The sequence below is a fragment of the Microcebus murinus genome, chromosome 15 (genome assembly GCF_040939455.1).
Source record: "Microcebus murinus isolate Inina chromosome 15, M.murinus_Inina_mat1.0, whole genome shotgun sequence".
Taxonomy (NCBI): domain Eukaryota; kingdom Metazoa; phylum Chordata; class Mammalia; order Primates; family Cheirogaleidae; genus Microcebus; species Microcebus murinus.
The window spans coordinates 5,519,240-5,537,988 of NC_134118.1; the positions used below are offsets into that span (position 1 = coordinate 5,519,240).

General features: G+C 39.5%; 1 protein-coding gene across 9 annotated transcripts in view; it reads left to right on the forward strand.

Annotated features, from left to right (window-relative positions):
* The window catches only part of FARS2 (phenylalanyl-tRNA synthetase 2, mitochondrial), a 520,217-nt gene that overhangs the window by 39,221 nt on the left and 462,247 nt on the right, over positions 1–18,749 (forward strand). For 6 of the 9 annotated variants that reach the window (XM_076010445.1, XM_076010446.1, XM_076010448.1 and 3 more), the window contains exon 2: positions 9,079–9,165. The exons of the other annotated variants lie outside the window; for them this stretch is intronic. The gene's annotated coding sequence lies outside the window, so the exon portion shown is untranslated. The remainder of the gene's footprint in view (positions 1–9,078; positions 9,166–18,749) is intronic. 9 annotated transcript variants of the gene reach the window in all.

The window sequence follows — 18,749 nt, forward strand, 5'->3', positions numbered from 1 at the left end:
AAATGTCTTGGTTGTGATGAAAAGTGAATGAAAATTTATGAATAGCAGTGGGACTTTTTCTCTTTTTCCACTATCACATCTGTATGATAGTCTTAGCCTAAGAACCTATTTTTGAGTCGAAATTATTAATATACCATTTAGGAAATAAAGACAATAAAATCAGTTGTTTTCTATGTGATAATTTTAGCTTCACGTAATGTGTGAAGACTCAGTTCAGAAACTTGGTGGCTTCTTCTTCATTGGATTGCAGTGGGAGTTTTGTCAAAGTGAAGGAGCGTTTATGCTGGAAAGAAGCCCAGGGCTGGGAATGTTTCTTTGCAGAAAGTATATGGCTCCAAGGGGGCAGATCAGAGTCTAGTCAGTGAGCATCTTTGCATGTAAAACACTGTGGCAGGGACTGTAGGGAGCTACAAAGACAGGAAATAAGATAGTGGTGATACCTGCGGAGGGCTTACTCTGTGCCAGCACGCTCTTAACACTTCACGTATGTTTAATCCTTGCTACAACCCTAGGAGGTAGGTACTGTTCTTTCTTATTTTTTTAATTGAATACTTTCTTTTAATTTTTTTTTATTTTGGCATATTATGGGGATACAGATTTTAAGGTTTCAATTAATGCCCATTCCCCCCCCCACAAGTCTGAGTCTCCAGCATGACCATCCCCCAGATGGTGCACATCTCACTCATTATATATGTATATACCCACCCCCCTACCCCCTCCCACCTGCCCAATACCCTATTACTGTAGTACCTATGTGACCACTTAGGTGCTGTTCAGTTAATACCAATTTGCTGGTGAGTATATGTGGCGCTTGTTTTTCCATTCTTGGGAAACTTCACTCTTTTAATTTTGTTATTGTTACATAATATCTGTATATATTTATGGGATACATGGAATATTTTATTACATGCACAGAATGTATAATGATTAATTCAGGGTATTTAGGATATCCATCACCTCTAGTATTTATCATTTCTATGTGTTGAGGACATTTTAAGTCCTCTCTGCTAGCTATTTTGAAATATACAATACATGGTTGTTAGTTATAGTCTCCCTACTCTGCTATCAGACATTAGAACTTATTCCTTCTATCTAACTGCATGTTTATGCCCATTGACCAACCTCTCTTCATCCCTCATTTCCCTCCAGTAATCTGGTATGTATTATTCTGCTCACTACCTTCATGAGGTCAGCTTTTTAAGCTCCTGCATATGTTTGAGAACATGCAATATTTGTCTTTCTATGCTTGGCTTATTTCACTTAACATAATGAACTCTAATCCATCTACATTGCTGCAAATGACAAGATTTCATTTTTAATAGCTGCATAGTATTTCGTTGCATATATGCCACATTGTCTTTATCCATTCATCTGTTGATGGACACTGAGTTTATTCCATATCTTGGCTATTGTCAATAGTGCTGCAATAAACATGATGATTAATGCTGTTCAGCATTTTTTCATATAACTGTTGGCCATTGGTATATTTGCTTTGGAGAAATGTCTATTCATGTCCTTTCCCCATGCTATAATGAGATTGCTTTATTACTGTTGAGTTGTTTGAGTTCCTTGTATATTCTGTATGTTAGTCACTTCTTGGGTGAGTAGTTTGCAAATATTTTCTCCCATTCAAAAGGTTTTTTATTCACTCCGTTGATTGTTTTCCTTGCCAAACAGAAGCTTTTTCATTTAATACAGTCCCATTTGTCTATTTTTGTTTTTGTTACCTTTATTTTTGAGGTCTTAGCCATAAAATCTTTGCCTAGACCAGTATCCTGAAGTGTTTCCCTGTGTTTTCTTCTGTTAGTTTTTTTAGTTTTGGGTCATACATATAAGTCTTTAATCCATCTTGAGATAATTTTTTGTGTATGATGAGAGATAGGGGTTTCATTTTTCTGCATATGAACATCCAGTTTTCCTAGCACCATTTTTGAAAAGGATGTACTTTCTCTAATATATATTGTTAGCACTTTTGCTGAAAATTAGTTTGCTATAAATATTTGGATTTATTTTGGGTTCTCAAATTTGTTCCATTGGTTTATATATCTGTTTTTATGTCAGTGCAATGCTGCTTTGCTTACTATAGCCTTATAACATATTTTGAAGTCAGGTGGTGTGATGTCACGAGCTTTGTTCTTTTGTCTAGGATTGGTTTGGCTATTTAGGTTCTTTTTTTGGTTCCATACAAATTTTAGGGTTTTGTTTTCTATTTCTGTGAAAAATGACATTGGTATTTTCATAGCAATTGCATTGAATTTGTAGATTGCTTTGGGTAGTGTGGTCATTTTAACAATATTATTTTTTCTGATCCAAGAGCATGGGATGTCTTTCCATTTGTTTGTGTCTACTTCAATTTCTTCAGAGCTTGTTTGGAGGTTCTAGCAGGGGAACACAGCTAACTGTACACGCCTGAATGAAGAATGGTCCTCTATTAGGGAAGGTTATCTTCTTCAGCTAAGTGCACAGCTTTGGGAAGGATGTACATGGAGCTGTGAGGGAAGAAGGGGACACCTGACTAGCCAGACAGATTAGCTGAATTAACCTTGGAAATCAGTATGGTGACAGATGTCACAGTGAGATTGTCCTCACATTTGCACTTAAGTTTCTTTTATTAGTGTTCTGTAGTTTTCCTTGTAGAGGTTTTATCTCCTTATTTAAATTTTTGTTTGGAAGTGTAGCATGTGAATATTTTCTCCCATTCAGTAGGTTGTCTGTTTGCTTTCGCGATAGTTTCCTTGGCTGTGCAGAAGCTTCTTAATTTAATCAGGTCCCATTTATTTATTTTTGTTGTTGCTGTGATTGCCTTTGGGATCTTCTTCATAAATTCTTTGCCGAGGCCAATGTTTAGAAGAGTTTTTCTAACATTTTCTTCTAGAATTCTTATAGTTTTATGCATTAGGTTTAAGTCTGTTATCCACTGTGAGAGGTGAGAGGTGCGGGATCCTGTTTCATCTTCTACATGTGGCTATCCAATTTTCCCAGTGCCATTTATTGAATACGGATTCTTTTCCCCAGTGTATGTTTTTGTCTGCTTTGTCAAAGATTAGATGCTATATACTGATGGTTTTATATCTGGTTCTCAGTTGTGTTTCTTTGGTCTATGTCTCTGTTCTTGTGAGAGTACCATGCTGTTTTAGTTATTGTAGCCTTGTAGTATAGCTTGAAGTCTGGTAAATTGATGCCTCCCAATTTGTTCTTTTTGCATAAGATTGCTTTTGGTATACGGGATCTTCTCTGGTTCCATACAAAGTGTAGAATTATTTTTTCTAGATCTGTGAAAAATGATGTGATATTTTAATAGAGATTTCTTTGAATCTGTAGATCGCTTTGGGTAGTATAGACATTTTAACAATGTTGATTCTGTTGACCCTTGAGTATGGTATGGTTTTCCACCTGTTAATCTCCTCTGCTATTTCCTTCCTCAGTGTTTTGTAGTTCTCCTGTAGAGGTCTTTTACCTCCTTAGTTAAATATATTCCTAGGAATCTTATTTTCTTTCTTGCTATTGAGAAGGATATGGAATCTTTGACTTGGTTCTCAGTTTGACTGTTCCCATATAGGATTGCTACTGATTTGTGTACATTTGATTTTGTAACCTGAGATTTTGCTGAATTTGTTTATCCATTCCAATCTCATGGCAGAATCTTGGGGTTTTCTACGTATAAGAAGATCATATCGGCAGCAAAGAGTGATAGTTTGACCTCTTCTGCTCCCATTTGGATGCCCTTGATTTCCTTCTCTTGTCTGATTGCTTTGGCTAGGATTTCCAGCACTATGTTGAATAGAAGAGGTGATAGAGGGCAACCTTGTCTGGTTCCAGTTCTAACTGGGAACACTTTCAATTTTTCCACATTCAGTATGACATTGGCTATGGCTTTGTCTTCCATGGCTTTTTATCATTTAGAGGTAACTCCCATCTGTGCTTATTTTGTTAAGGTTTCTTATCATAAAAGGGTGCTGAATTTTGTTGAATGTTTTTTTCTGCATCTATTGAGAGGATCATGTGGTCTTTGTTTTTGCTTCTATTTATGTGGTGAATTACATTTATAGATTTGTGTATATGGAACCATCCCTGTATGTCTGGGATGAAGGGCCCTGGGTTGTGATGGGCTTATAGCTAGAATCTATATAGAACTCTGGAAAATCAGCAGGAAAAAAATCAAACAACGCTATCAAAAAGTGGGCAAAGGACATGAACAGAAATTTTTTAAAAGAAAATAGACTAATGGCCAGCAAACATATGAAAAAATGCTCAACATCTCTAATCATCAGGGAAATGCAAATCAAAATCACAATGAGATATCACTTATGTCCAGTGAGAATGGCCTTTATAAAAAAATTGCAAAATGATAAATGTTGGCATGGATGTGGAGAGATAGGAACACTCATACACTGCTGGTGGGACTGCATACTAGTACAACCTCTGTGGAAAGTAATATGGAGATACCTCAAAGAGCTACAAGTAGAACTACCTTTTGATGTAGCAATCCCATTACTGGGCATCTACCCAAAGGAAAAAAAGACATTCTGTAAAAATGTCTGTAAAAAGTACATCTGCATTTGAATGTTTAAGGTAGCACAGTTCACAATTGCAAAGATGTGGAAACAACCCAAGTGCCCATCAATATGTGGGCGGATTAATAAAATGTGGTATATGTACCATGGAGTTCTACTCAGCTACAAAAAACAATGATGATCTAGCAAGTCTTATATTTTCCTGAATTTAGCTGGACCCCATTCTACTAAGTGAAGTATCACAAGAATGAAAAAACAAGCACCACATGTACTCACCATTAAATTGCTATTAACTGATCAACACTCATGTGCACATGTAGTAGGAGCATTCATTGGGTGTTGGGCAGGTGCGAGGGGTGAGGATGGGATGGATATATTCACACCTCATGGGTGCGCTACACACTGTTTGGGGGATGGAGATGCTTGAATCTTGACTTGGGTGGGGCAAAGGCAATACATGTAACTAAACATTTGTACCCCATAATATGCTTGAGATAACAATTTAAAAAAGAAAAAGAAATTATTCCTTGTTATTTTATTTATTTATTTCTTTACCTTCCTGATGTCTGTTTCAGCTGGTTCATTATTACTGTAAAGAAACACTGCTAATTTTTGTATATTGATTTTGTATCCTGTAACTTTCCTGAATTTGTTTATCAGATCTAGGAGTTTTTGGGTGGGGTATTTAAGATCATGTCATTTGCAAAGAGGGATATTTTGACTTCCTCTTTTCTAATTTAGATGACTTTTATTTATTTCTCTTGGCTGATTGCTCTGACTAGGATGTCCATTACTGTGTTGCATGTGAGAGGGAAAAGTGAGCATTTTTGTCTTGATATAGTTCTTAGAGGGACAGCTTTCAGCTTTTCCCTATTTAGTATGATGTTAGCTATGGATTTGTCACAGAATGCCTTTATTATATCGAGGTATATTCTGTTCTTTCTGTGTCTAGTTTGTTGAAAGTTTTTATCATGAAGAGATGTTAGATTTTATCAGATGCCTTTTCTGTTCCTATTGAGGTGATCATATGGTTTTTGTGTATCATTCTGTTGCTGTGATGTATCACATTTATTGATTTGTGCATGTTGAACCATCCTTGTATCCCTTGTATTTATCCCACTTGAGAATGAATGGTGTATTATCTTTTTAATGTGCTGTTGGATTTAGTTTGATAGTATTTTCTTGAGGATTTTGGACTCTGTATTCATCAGGGATATTGGCCCGTAGTTTTCTTTTTCTGTTGCATCTTTTTCTGGTTTTGGTATCAGGGTAATGCTGGCATTCTAGAAAGATTTAGGTGGACTTCCCTCCTCTTTGATTCTGATTCTGAAATAGTTTGAAGAGACTTGGTGTTAGATCTTTGTAAATTTGGTAGAATTCAGCAGTGAAGGCATCCAGTCCTGGGTTTTGCTTTGGTGGAAGACTTTATTACTGATTCATTCTTGGTGTCCTTGATGGGCAGTTTTTTTCTTTTAGCACTTTGAATATATCATTCCATTTTTTCCTGGCCTGGAAGAGTTCTGGGGAGAAATCCATTGTTACTCTGATGGGAGTTCCCATGTAAGTGACTAGATGCTTTTCTCTTGCTGATGTTAGAATTCTTTCTTTGTCTTTGGATTTTGACAGTTTGACTATAATGTGCTATGTTGAAGAACTTTTTGGTTTACATCTATTTGGGGATTTCTGAGCTTCGTATATCTGGATGTCTAAGTTTCTTGCTATATTTTGGAATTTTTTAGCTCTTATTTTGTTAAATAGGTTTTCTGTCCCTTTTGTTTTCTCTTTGCCTTGTGGAATACTGAAAATTCAAGTATTTGGTTGCTTTATGACAACCCATATGTTATATAGGCTTTGTTTATTTTTAATTCTTTTTTCCTTATTTTTGTCTGAGTTATTTCAAGAGACCTCTCTTGAAGTTCTAAAATGCCTTCTTTTGCTTGATCTTGTCTGTTGTGGAAGCTCTAAAATGTATTTTTTATTTCATTTCATGACTTCTTCATTTCTAGGGTTATATCTATCTGTTTGGTAAATTTCTCTTTCATATCCTGATTGTTTTTCTGATTTCTTTGTATTATTTATCTGTGTCCTCTTGTATCTCATCTCACTGAGCTTCTTTAATATCATTCTTTTGAATTTTATTTTTTGGCATTTCTTTGACATTTCTTTTTCATTAGCATTTGTTGCTGGAAAATTATTGTGTTCTTTTGGGAGTGTCATATTTCCTTGCTTTTCCATGTTTCTTGTGTTCTTACATCTATGTCTGTGCATCTGGTGAAAGAGTCTCTTCTTCCAATTTTTATATTTTCTTTCATAGGGGAGGACTTTTTCCTGAACATGTATATATGGTATTGGTTTGGTAGGGCACTTTTGCTTTGATTCTTGATGCGTACAGTAGTATAGTCTTTGTACATTTTCTTTGGCTATAAACAGCATCAGTGGTATCTGTGATTTCCTTTGTGGCTTTGGATGAAGTCCTTAGTGTGGTAAAGTTGTGCTGGGGATCAGGACACCAAGGTCAGCCAGTCCTCAGGCACTGGTGGTGGCAGTGGTGGGCCAAGCGTGTCTTTCCTTGGTTCTCAGGGCAGTGTAGGCTGGCACTGGTGTTAGTGGGTCCAAGCAGGCTGATTCTTGGGGCCTCTAGGAGGCTTGCTTGGGTGCCAGCAGGGGCAATGTTGGGCTCAGTGGGTAAGCGTGTCCTTGGGCCTATGTGCAGTAGGCGTGGTGTAGGCAATGATAGTAGCCGTGGTGGGACAACCCTCTGGCTCCCAAGTGATCTGTGCTAGTGCTGGCAGTGGCTATGAAGGTTTGGGCAGGCCAGTCTCTAGCCCTGGAGGTGATACATGTGAACGAGTGTCAGCTGTGGTGGTAGCAACAGGCTGAGTGGGCTCCCCTTCAGGCCACCAGGAGGTGTGTGCCGGTGCCAATGGGGTGTTGGATGGGGTAAAGTGATCTGCATGCCCCCAGTTTGCATGTTTGGGTGCTGGAGCATGGAGTCTTGTCCTCATGCTCCCTGATGGTGTGTATGGGCAGTGGCTGTGGTCACTATGGGCAAGGTGATCCCCAGGCCCCAGCAGAGGTTTTGTGTGAAGGGACCCTGCTCTCAGGGCATGTGCAAGCATGCTGGGGTCCTGCTGCTGGGGAGGGTGGTGTTGCTTTCTAGCAGTAGCAGTAGGCAGGTGCCTGGGGAGCCTGTGATTCAGCCTCAGGGAAGCCAACAACAATAGATGCTGGGTTAGCCTATCCTCAAAGTGTATGCAAATACTAGATGGTTCTGCTGTTGGGGGAGGCAGGTCACTGTCAGTGGCTTGTGCTTCACCTCTGGTGGCAGCTGGCAGTAGCAGCAGCCAACAGGTGTGGGCAGGGGAGCCTGACCTCAGGGTGTATGCAAATGTGTGGTAGCGTTGCTGCTGGGGCTGTCAGGTCTCTGCCAGTGGCTCACACTTTGGCTCTGGCAGCAGCTGCCAGCAGTGGTGGTGGCTGTGGGGGGTGTCATTGGGTTGCCAGGGCTGAGGAGATGCAGGAGCTATTGAGCCCAGGGTAGGCTGCAGTCTGATGGGGGGTGGGTTTTCAAAATGATGTTGTGCTGTAGCTGTCAGGTCTGGGGTGGGACGTAGGGCCCAGTGTGAGCTCCCTTTCTGGAGCATGCCTTCTCCTGGTTTCCAGGCAGCTCTGTATATTGGTCTCAGCTCCCAGGGGGCCCACAAGGGTTGAGGGTCTCTCTTATGGCTAGGATTACGAGGAGTCTGTGGTGGGGACAGGGACCACTGGGATCTCTTAGTTAACCTTTCCCTGCACTGGGGAGCCTCCCCACCCAGCAGGCTCCCTGTCCTTCCTTGGCCTAGGTGTTTCCTGTCACTTCTCTGTTGAATTCCAATGTTGTCTTAGATGACCTGTTGGTAGTGTGATTATCTACTTGCTTTTTTTGTTCTTTGTGGAGAGGCAAGTACCAGGTGTATCTAGTCAGCCATCCCAGAGCCCTTCCTGATTGTACACTTTTCTCTTATTTTTAAATGTTTTTTGTGATAAAATGTAGAGGTATAATAATTGCCATTTGGACCATTTTTTAGTGTACAGTTTATTGGTGTTAAGTACATTTATACTGCAACTGCCATCCTTCTCTAGAACTTTCTTATCTTCCCAAATTGAAGTTCTGTACCTATAAAACAATAACTTTCCATTCCTTCTTCCTATAACCCTGCAACCACCATTCCATTTTCTATCTCTATGAATTTAACTACTTTGAGTATCTCATATGAGTGGAACCATACAGTATTTGTCCTTTTTGTCTGGCTTATTTCACTGAGCACGATGTTTTCAGTCCCTGTGTCAGAATGTCCTTCCTTTTTAAGACTGAATAATACTGCATTGTATGTATCACCATGTTTTGTTTATCCATTCATGCAGTGATGAGCGCTTGGGCTGCTTCCCCCTTTTGGTTATTTTGAATATTACCGCTATGAACATGGGTGTACAAATATCTCTTTATTGTGCTTTCCTTTCTTTTGGGTATATTTACAGAAGTGAAATCCTGGATCCTGTGTCAATTCTATGTTTAATTTTTTAGGAACCTCCATTCTATTTACCACAGTGGCTGCACCATTGTCCATTCCCACCAGCAGCACACAGGGGTTCCAGTTTCTCCACGTGGGAGGTAGGTAATATTTGTCTTTCAGTGTTGTAGCAGAGGGAGGGAGATACAGAGAGGTTAAGTGAGCTCACACAGCTAATGTGCAGATCTCAATTTTAATATGTCAGCCCGACTTCAGAACCTTAACTCCTGTGACATACAGGTAAGATGAAGCACAGAGAGTTTACGGGGCACGATTAAAGGTCCCTGCCCAATAATGTCAGAGCTGAGATGTGAAGCCTGCCTTCAGAGTTTATGTTGTGAAGGACTTCTAGAGTCAGCCTTTTTTTTTTTTTAATAAAAGTCCTCTTTAAAAGAATATTAATCTTTGAACATTTTTATATGGCTTTTAAATTTATGCTTTAAAACATTCCTGTTATTTAAAGCATCATCTTTAAAAATGTCTGCAATGTGCTTGATTTTCTTTTTAAGTTTCTTGGGTAAAATTTTCCCTTTAAATTTTTTGAATAAATATGCATTGATTCCAGTGGAGTATTACAAAACATCTCCACTGTACCATTCCCATCAGAAGATTGCTTTCAAATACAACCAAGCAACAGTATGTTAAGCTGGATTTCAGTTGGGGGAATTCTGGAGGGTATCTGGTAAACAGTGAGGACTTTTTGTATTTAGATAAAATTAATTTTCCAGCTTTATCAACAGAGGAGCAACTGCTCAGAAACTTATCCATTTCCCTGTGTATATTTTGTTAAGAGTATGTGCATTTTCCCTCAAAGATTCACAATGGGGCCGCATGGTGCTCTGAGAATAGCGCCATCCCTAGGTGACACTGGCTTAGCTGGGCCATGTCACACCTGTTTCTAACACCTCTCACATTGCCAGGGAGGTGCCCCCTGAAAGTACAGACTCAGGGCCTCCTTTGGTTTATTTGTGGTGGAAAATTATTTTCTTGTCTTTATGGAGTACGTCTTTATATTAATAAGATTTAGTGCTGGTTGCTATAGAAGATAGATTTAATTGACTCTGTAGAACCTTGCATTTCGGAAAACCGAGGGTGGGCTATTTGCCTGCCTAGATTTCAGTGCAAGCTCCAGCTCACTTTCTGGGTTTTGATGGCACTTTCATTTTGTAAACTGAAGCCTATGATGACATTTGTGCTGATATTTCTTATAGTTCTTGAAGGCTTCTCATTTAGACCCTCACTTTCTCTGGTGTACATACTGTGTGTCCCCGAAGATAAGACAGGGTCTTATATTTATTTTTCCTCAAGAAGACACCCTAAGGCTTATTTTCAGGGGATGTGTTATTTTCTTCTCAAAGCCTCAGCTTGTAGCATGCACAGGATGGCTGGGACCTGACAGGGGGACCAGACCTTATTGGTGGGGTTGCTGTTCTCCTGGCTTTGATTTTGTTTTAAAAAGGCATATTTAGATGTAATATTTAAAAATTTTTTTTTCATTATTTTTATTTATCTATGAGAGGTCTGTGAGTAGTTGGAGCAGAAAGGATGTATGATCTGTGGTAGCTTTCCTGCTGTGTATCTCTTAGAGACCTCTCTTAAGGGCAGAAAATGATTGAGTTAATCTCATAAATGAGGATAAGGACTTCTTACCCACTCTAAAACCTTTTTTGATACAGGCAGAGGAAAGATGCACATATGTTCTTGTGTGTGTCTTTGTGTGCATATAGTATCAATGCTGTTACGTCTATTTGTTTTCATATGTAGCTGCTGATTCAGAGTGTCCTAGTGGACATTCTCTCTCACTTTTGACTTAGAAGGACTTACAAGAAACATCTTATTGCTGATCCTCTTTGGTTTTTTCAAAGAGAAGCACATTTGGGTTTGCTATGGCATTCCTGTTTAGATAATTTCATAATAGTTGTGGGGACTGGCAATATAGCTCTCTTCTTACCTTTGTGCAAATTTTTCCCTTTAGTTAATTACCGAGGTGACAGGTGTGTGTGGAGGTGGGGGGTGGGGCAGGGGGCCCTGTTGGATGAGAGAGACAGATTGCTTAGACAACAGGCATGGGCATCTGGTCATTTCCAAAGTGGTAGAAAATGAAGGTTATGCTCCCCAAGGGGGACTTTCAGGGGCTCTTGGATCAATTGGTATGACTTTTCTAGGTTCTACTCATTTATTTTTCCTGTTTTCTTCTCTGTATTTATTCCCTGTTTGTTGACTTCCAGCAGCTGGTAAATTATATGTCACTAAAAAAGGTCAAGGGTTATAGAAAGGAAGCATTTAATTTTCTGATTCCTTAAGTTGGTTTTTTATATTCTAGGAGCTTGAAATGAAAATGGCAGATAGCAGTAAGTTATCTTTAAAAACCTAGCTCATTGTTTTTCAGAGTATGTTCTTTCAGCCCCTCCTCTTAGCCCTACCCCAGCCCACCCCAACTCCTGAGTCTCTCAGAGCCAGTGTCATTTCTAAAGCAAACAATTCAGAAACCATTCTTCTATTGAGGACAGTTTGCATCTTCTTCATGTAGGAAGTATAGAGTTAAATATTATTTTAGGGTAGGATGGGGAGGGGCAACTAATATAAAATGATTATTATTATTATTTTTTTTGGTAAAACTCACAAACATTATTATGGTTTTATTGAAAATGGTGATAAGTTGTTGGACATCACAAAGTAAAAGGTAGTATCAGATGATTTTGGTGAACCATCTCCTCCAGCTCTTGTATTCTGTTGGCCATTTATCTTCTTAGCCATGCACTTTTCCACAGTTGTGAGTCACGCCCCATCTATCCTCCTTGTCGCTCACAAACTCCAGGCAACAGTCTTTCCACAGCTTGGCACATTTTTCCACTTTGGAACTTCCCTCTAGAACTTTTCTCCTCCAAGTGTGGTACTAGGAACAACAGAATCTCAGTTCCCACCCAGACCTATTGTGATGTTTAACAAGAACTCCAGGTGACTATGTCTGAAAAATGTGTTAAGATACAGGTTCTGTTTCAGCAAATCTGGATGGGGCCTGAGCTTTTGCATTTCCAACGGCCTCCCGGACAGTGCCGATGCTGCTCCGTGAACCATGCAGTGGATAGCAAGGCTTTGCTCTGGAGGACTCGTATCTCCCTAGTGTCAGAGAGTAGCAAAACTGGGTTATCTGGGGATATAGGATGACATAGCCTCACCAGATATCCTGGCCTCAGGGAATTGAAGTTTATAAAAAAGTACCTGGTTCCTATGTGCTAGCACAGTTCTCAGAACTTTTGCTAACACACTGAATCCTCTCCCCAGTCTTAGGAGGTAGACACTGTTATTATCTCTCTTTCACAGGTGGGGAGATAAGGCACAGAGAGGTTAAGTAGCTGGACCAAAGTCACATGAACTGACGAGTGCAAGGGCAGGGCCCTGGACCCAGGCAGTATGTCTCGGTACCCAAGATGAGCTGGATCACAGTTCTGAAATGAGAGTGTCTTGGTTTAGGCAGTGGAGTGGTTCCAGAAGGCAAGCTGAGTTCAGGACTGTGAACAGTATAAGGAAGGCTTATCAATAGAGAGTGGGGCTGTGCTTTTCATGTTCAAGGAACAGGGCTATGGGAGAAGAAAACACACAGGGTCCCAGCTGCCGAGGAATGAGAGAGTAAATACAGCAAACTTTTTACTAAGCATTAATAAGGGTCGGGTGCTGGGGTGTACATTCATTATTTCAATTAAACCTTATAATGATCTACGGTGCAGGTACACATTTTATAGAGAAGGAATCTGAAGTTCTGAGAGGTTAAGTTCCACCAGGTCATACAGGGAGGAGAACAATGTAACCTGAATTTTAAGACAGTACTTTCTGATTTCAGAACCTGTATCAGAAGCTTCTTTGCCCTGCTACCTCCCTGGGCGAGGACTCAAAGGGGAAATTAAAGTATAGAAGAGAGATAAGAACTTGGTCATTAACACTAGGGTATAAAGAACTACTCTTTCCTCTTGGGCACAGGGATGAGGGTGAATGCACAAGAGCAGCACCTGAGACTGATTGATTAAAACTGGACGGGAGCTCCCTAACGTCTCCCTGGATCAGGCTGGTGCCTGAGTTGAGCACTGGACTGAAATTGTGTGTGGGATTAAATGGCCCCAAGGTGAAGTCAGTTTCCACTTGGTGGTTAACATTTGTTAGGACTGAGCACATGTCCTGACCTCTGGTGTCTTCATCCCCATGTCAGCCAGGGAGAGCCCAGTGCTGCTCTCCACTGACTTCTGTTTCTTAGACACACGCGTGTGTGGCAACCCTAGCTGTGCCCCCGCTGTCAGCGTCACTGGAAGGGAAAGTTGCTTCTGCTTTCCTCCCCCATCTTTGTGATTATTGCATTTCTTGCCACAGACATTTTTCATTGCTCCCAAAGTGAAAGTCTGGGCTCGTTACTTTAACCAAATGATTGTACAGCCCCGTGTGACCCCATATAAATTTTTTAAATGGATAACTAAACTGACAGCACATGAAGTGTGCCCAGGCAATCCTCTACCTCAGGATGCTCGTAATGAAGGGAATTGACTGGGTTAGCAGATGGACACTGCTCATTTTTTGGCAACCCCTGACAAGTACCCAACACCTCCAGGTGGCTCTCTGTGAACTGCTCTGTGTGGCACGCTGCGGAATGCTGATGGCCCCTCTTCCTCCCTGGCCAAGATAGCAGGCTGCACATCTGGTGTGGCCCCTTGGCTCTTTGTCCTTAAGATCAAAGGCATACTTGTCATTTAAAAATAAACGATTATCTTTTAATTATAGAATCATCGTGACAGTATTACAAAAAGCTTAGAGAGGAAAAGACTCAGACATTCCCCACTGTAAACCATGGTTATCAGTTTTTAAACTCTTTTCCAATGGCTTTTCATAGTTACATCTGTTGTTTTGTATCTGCATATCCCCTGATTGCTGCGTAACCTCCATAGGTACCATTTTAAGGGTTATGTAAGATCCTGCTGTGATGCTGCACCATCGATTATTTAACTCTGTTGTTAACATGTACATTTCTTCTAACTTTTACCATTATTAATAACAGTGTGAGGTCTACCTTTGTCCATATATTTATTTCCATATTTTGAATTAGTTTCTTATGATAGAATCCCAGATGTGGCATTACTGGGTCAAAGAGTATAAACATTTTTATGGCTTCTAAAACATATTGCCAGATTGCTTTCGGGAAGAGTGGAGGCAATTTACAATGCAGTCAGAAAGGCGTTTGTTTCCCAGGTGGCCAACTAGATTTAGGGATGCAGCCTCTCACAGTAGGAGAGGAGGAGGAACAGTGTGTGTGCCTTTGTAAGACTTATTGGTGCATATGTGTATTGATTTAAGCCCAATGACACCAGGCATTGTCCTTGTTAATAGGGATATACTAGGGGTCTAATGTACTAGGGGTCTAATAGGGATGTACTAGGGGTCTAATGTCAATATAATAGTCATCCAGTTAGTGTTTAGTAGAGCAGTGTGCTCAATATGAAATAAAGCAAGTTATAGATGTTTCCTGTTTCCCAGGAATTTGAACTTTCTGAAAAGTTGGCAAAGGTGAAGTGCGAGAAAACGTTCAGCTGTGTGACAGGTTCTTAGTGGCCCCCTACTTTTCGGAAATATGTAATAATTTGGAGATGAAGATGGAAGTCAAAGGAGGTTGGTAGGACATGCAGGGGGCAGGGCATTAGAAGTACTGTCATGTTGCAGGGGAGTGCCTAACCCGGACTGCACCAGTCACTGCACCCTAGCCTGATAAGGACGGTCTTTTGGGTGCTGAATGAAGTGTTTGTATTGAGAAGGGTTTTGAGGTCTCACCTAGGCTCAGTTGGAAGGTACTGTGGTTAATTAGCAATTTGTTTTAGATCTTTGTTATTGCAATTTTCTTCGCTTATTATCTTTCCCTTTGGATTGTAAACATTAAATGCTTTTAAAGTAGGTCTGTACTTTTTAAAATTATTAAGTTTTCTACTCATTCCCTAAAGTTTTGCATGTGATATATGTATATGGTAGTTTTGTGTCTCCTGAATGAATGAATGAATGAATGAATGAATAAGGGAGATTCACTCATCATCCCAAGCATTCTACCAAAGAAAGCCCTGTGGTTAACTAACGGGAACCCCCTTTTCTTGTGCTCACATGTGAAACCTCCAGCAGACTTCACAGGGTTTTTAAAATAAGAAAATTTCAGCTGAAATTTAGGAAAGGTAATGCCAGAAAAGACATTTGACTCATCTGTATAAACTCCCAAATCATTTAATGGGACCTCCTTGTTTTACAGAGGAAAAAACTGAGCCAATTAAGGGTAAGTGGTCTTCCCAAGGTCACACAGATGGTAGGTGAGGGGAACTCCAGGTTGGGTTGCTTGATTCCTGGTCTAGTGTTTTTTCACTGCACCATGTTGGGAGAACTTGGGGTGCTTGTTTTACTTACCTCTTCCCCACTGTATTCTCTATAGATATGTATATGGAGTTTTCTTTGCTCAATGACCAGGCTTGTTGTCTCTTGTAACTAAATAGAAATGTGTTTAGAAATTGTGACCTCAATGCGGTAGTCACATGGTCCAGAGTGACAAAGGCATGGAGATTTGTCTTGAGTGCCAAGAGACAGTGCAGGATCAAAATTCAACTCCATACAAAATTACAGCTCTTCATTATCTTCAAGTTTAAATGTAAACGTTTGTTATTTTAAAGAGAGAAGGCACAGTGTTAGGTGTGGTACATGATTTGAGTGTATATTTGCCGCAATTGTGATCCCAATACAACTCCCATTATGACTCATATGCTCAGAGTAGAGATTTAAGGTTGTCAAGGGAGCATTAACTTTCTGCTTCTTGATTTCTCTTGTGTGACTGAAATCTAAACTTGAATATTGTATCAACTGTATGGTGGTGTTTTCCTCCTTTCTTTCCATAACCCCTCACCCCCAATATGATGAGCACATTTGGTTGTATAGTTGAAATTCTGAAGCTAACTGCATAATTGTGAGGGAAGTATTCATGTCAAATGAAAGTACTGAGGAGACAAAGCAAGAAAGAGAATTAACAGTCTACTGGTTCTTTTAACAGCCATGTGATGTCTGCCCTGGGATTTGAATGATTTGTAGATGACTGGAACCTGCTCATTCCATGGTGGTTAGAGGCCCCTTGAAATTGATGTTAACCTCCTAAGCTGTCAGTAGTTACAGCTACTGGGTAATCGGGTTTGGAATTTATGGGCATTTGTTTCAGAAGGCTTTTACTATGTTTCTATACCTTTGGATTAGAAATCTTTGTCTTTGATATGACTAAATTTTATTCATGGTGCTAGAGTGTTTAAGCCCCTTAAACACTCCCAGGTGTGTCCCAGTGTGTAAGCTGCTTTCTTCCTGGAACAGCACAAAGATGATCTAGTTAATCCTACTAGTGGACAGGATGATATTTATCCTCTTCCCTACTAAACTAGCTCCATACTGTCTTCTGTACAAATAATCTGACAGTATTCTGTACAATAACCAGGTAATATGGTTACACAGTAAAAAGAAGTTAAGGGTCTTAATGACCTGCTATTGATAAATATTTTGCTACAGCATGCTGAGGTAGGCACCTTTTGACTTTGCTTGAACTGGAAGGGATTAACATTTTTTTCCATGACAAAGGAAACATAAGCTTCTGAAAAATTTAGAAAATATGTAAAAATTGAAAGAGTAAACTTATCCAAAGCCCCTCCAACTGAGTACAGTCTACTTATAACATTTAAAATTTTCTTTCATTCTTTCTTTCTATACATAATTTTTATGTGGTTATAATCAGACTGTTTATGAAAATTTTACATTTTAAAAATTAACACATATTTTTTTATTTGCTATTATGTCACTTCCTTTGCAGGAGATTCATTTTGCATTGGAAGGAACTTATGAAAATCTTCACATGTTCTTTCCATATCTGGACCAGTGGCTTATTCCTTTTCTTATCAGTGGAATGTCAGAGGGTGGTGACACTGCCCCATCAGTAATCATGACTAATAGGACAGCTATCTCTTCAGTCAGTAGTCACCAGGCCCCCTCTTTCATTTGAGAGTCATTGCTCTCAATTCTCTTATATTTTCCCAATTTTAAATGATCTTCTAGGAAGGTTTTTGTGCATGAAGCATTATATTTATTTAGGATTAGTTCTTTAGCATATTTTCCCAGAGTAGAATTGCTGGCCAAAAAGGGATAAACATTTTGATATTCTGTGCACACACACACACACACACACACATACACTCAATTTATGTTGTATTATATTGTGTATTATTTTCTACAAGTTGATACTAGTAATGTCAAATATATGAAACAAACCATACACCACACATAACATTGGGTATTATTGCTGTTTTAACTTTGTTAACTTGATAGACAAAAAATGCCATTGTTTTAAATTTCTTTGCTTTGTAGTAACTTTGAGCATTTCAGCACACATTTATTTAGCTACTTGATTTACTGTCTTAATTACCTCATCTTGGCTTTAAAGTTGTAGTGGGTGGGAAGGGGTGGCACCTCTCAGAACCTTGGTGGGCTGGTATCAGGTGGGCCACACTTTGGGTAGCCTTGACTAAGACTGTAGGTCTAATATCTGACAACATATTGAGTACTTTCTGGACCAAGCAGTGGTAAAGTGCTAACAGCTGTGTTAGTTCATTTGGGCTGCTATAACAAAATATCATAAATTAGGTGATTTATCAACAACAGAAATTTATTTCTCATAGTTCTGAAAGCTGAGAATTCCACAATGAAGTCACCAGGAAATTCAATGTCTGTTGAGGGCTTTCTGGTTCATAGAATCATAGAATCTTCTGAGTGTTTATTATAGGTTTTATGTGATACAAACTTATTTATCCACAAACCAAATTTAGGTACATAAAGCTCCTTGACTTCTAGTGAACTTTTCACATATGTACAATGTCTGAAACTTAATAGATAACTAACTTGGGACCATCTTCTGCAAGCAATTCAGATTATGAATGAAACTGCAATCCTTCTGAATGTGCCTTTAATTCAAAAGGATGGCAGTTTCATTCATAGCATTAATTTATTCCCAGAAATTAAAGTGTAAAAATTTCAGTAAGAATTTCTTCTGGGCTTTGCTTATTAGTAATCTATAATAAGTCTCATAACATGCATTTATGTAGTATTTTTTGTATTTCAGAAAGCTTTTATCATACGCTCTCACTTAAGCTTCATGACAACCCTGAGAAGTGGTCTGGGGATTGTCGTTAACTGAGGACTTACTGTTTCGTATTTGGGGACAATATTGCTAACTTAGAAAAGATTTTTACAGTGGTATAGATTATTAGAGTAAGACAGCAGAAAAAAGCATAGCAATATGAAAGCTTCAAAGATTTAGCTCGGCTGGGTATGGTGGCTCATCATGTAATTCCAGCATTTTGGGAGGGTGAGCAGGGGAAGATCACTTGAGGCCAGGAGTTCAAGATCAGCCTGGGTAGCATAGCAAGACCTTGTCTCTAACAAAAATTAAAAAATTAGCTTAGTGTGGTGGTGTGTGTACTTGTAGTCCTAGCTACTTGGGAGGTTGAGATGGGAAGATCACTTGATCCCAGAAGTTGGAGGCTGCAGTAAGCTATGATCATGATACGACTCCAGCCTAAGCAACAGAGTAAGACCCTGTCTCTAAAAAACAAAAAAACTTAACTCACCTCTGGGAATGTGCTCACCA